This window comes from Aspergillus mulundensis (assembly GCF_003369625.1).
Source record: "Aspergillus mulundensis strain DSM 5745 chromosome Unknown scaffold_10, whole genome shotgun sequence".
NCBI classification, from domain to species: Eukaryota; Fungi; Ascomycota; class Eurotiomycetes; order Eurotiales; family Aspergillaceae; genus Aspergillus; species Aspergillus mulundensis.
Genome location: NW_020797898.1, coordinates 1399716 through 1402133, shown reverse-complemented (window position 1 = coordinate 1402133; position 2418 = coordinate 1399716).

The window sequence follows — 2418 nt, the reverse complement described above, 5'->3', positions numbered from 1 at the left end:
ATTAAGTTCTTGCTATTAAAACTCTTAATATTTAAAGGCTTTAATTTTTTTAGCTTAGGCTTACTTTATAATAATTACTATGTTAATACCTTAATAACCTTATTTTTAATAAATATTTAAGGTTATTTATGCGCTTAATTTTAGTTAGGTAGTATTTTATTTATAGTATTATTATTATTATTTAAGCTTAATAAATTAAATAGCTTTTTAAAATTTTTAACAGGCGGGGGTGGCCTATTTAGCTACTAATTTTTTTTAATTTACTAAGCTATTTACTTACCCTTATTAAGCTTTAGTTTTAATAGCATGTTTTATTATAATATTATAGTAAATAGCCTAGCCACAGGCGTTCTTAAGATAATGTTTTTAATTAAAATAATGCTTATTATAATATATTTAGGGTTAATATATTATATAGGATTTTTAAAAAGGTAAGGTAGTAAAAAATCTTTTTAAGCCTTACCCTTTAAAGGGGATAAGTTATTTAGTTTATAGTTTAAGTTATTAACCTTAATAATAAGGGTGTTATTATATATTAATAATATAGGTTTAGGTAGGAATAATAGTCCTAAGCTTTTTTATATTTAAATTTATATTTTAAAAACCTTAACTAAAATAGCTCTAGTCCGCTTTTATTTATTTAAAAATTTAGTTTAAAATACTATATTAATAATATTTAAAAATTAATAAAAAAAATAATTCTAACTATAAAAGCGCCCTAGTACTTAAATATTTTTTATTAATAATAATAAAGCTTAATAAAGTATTTTTAACTAATAAAAATAAAGTATTTAAAACCTTAATAAATTTAATTAAAAAAATTACTTAAAAAACTAAATATACCCTAGCCTTTAATTTTTTTATATAAGCCTTGCCTAAAGGCCTAAGGCCTTTAAGTAATTTTTTAAGCTATTTTTATTTAAAAAGTAAGTAATATTTAAATATTTTTATATTCACGCCTTTTATAGCTACTTTTTAATTATTAAGATAATTTAATATAAGGCATGCTTTTATTTTACTACTTAAATAGCGCTTAAAACCTAAGGTCCCTAAGCTAAGGTCCCTGGTTAAAGCTAATACTATATTAAACTTAATATTATATTAAATTTAACACTATATTAAGTTTTATATAGTAATTTATAATAATAAGGTTTACTAAGCTAAATAAGTGCCTAAGGCATCCCACACGGGTGATGTTAACACTTCGCGGTGGCGTGACCTGGGTGCCTTAGGCATTGCTTGATGGCGTGACCCGGATCAATGTTGGCCCTGACAAATAATAATAATAAAATAAAAAAAAAAAGGAAAAAAAGGCTAAAAAAAATAAAAAAAAAAGGCTAAAAAAAAAAAAAAAAAAAAACAAAAAAAATCAAAAAAAAAAAAAAAAAAAAAAAAATAAAAAAAAAAAAAAAAAAAAAAAGCAAAAAAGGTTATAAAAAAAAATAAAAAAATAAAAAAAAAAAAAGTAAATATTACCACCCTGCCTATATATATTATTTAGTTTACCCACCGCCTGTACTAGCTTATAATTATAATAATAATAAACTTTAATATTATTATAGCTAGGCTAGCTATTATATTTTATGTTATAGCCCTTATAATAAATAACTTTATTAATAAAGCTAGTTTTAAAAGTGTTAAATATAATAATAATAATAAATAAGTAATTTTTTTTAGTTTATTTTCCCTGGGGCTAGACCCTAGTAATAAAAAAGTTTAAATTTATTATAACTTATTAGGTATAATTAATTATAAATATTATTAAAAATAGCTTATATAAACTATAGGCAGAGATCTAGCGCCTAAAAATAAGTATTTAATAAAGTATTAATATTATTTTAATTTATTAATACCTTTTATTTAACTTTAAACTAATAAAATTAACTACTTAATAACTTTAAAAGCCTTACCTAAAATATGTTATTATAGTTTATAACCTGCTAGTTAAATACTATAACCTTATTTTATTATTATTTAAGCTATATTTTACTTTTAATAAGTAATAAATAACTATTACCTTATTTATTTTTATAATACTTAAAACTTAACTTTATAATACTAAGCTATATATTAACATGGCTACCTTTTAAAATTAAACCTAATTATATTATTTTTTTATATATTATTATAAGAAATAATTTATAATTATATTATTTATTATATTTTTATATTTTATTATAAAATTATTACCCGGCGCCCTAGCCATATAATATATTATAAATTATATTAAGGCTATAAATAATTATTACTAGCAAGTACTAATTAAAATACTATTAATATAAAAGCTAAAGTTATAGGTTAAATGCCTGGAGGCCACTTTTATATTACCTAGTAATATAAAAATAATTATAATATAAATTATTAAAAAGCGCCCCTTTACGCCCTGCATTTAATACATAGGAAAAAATAAATTATTTA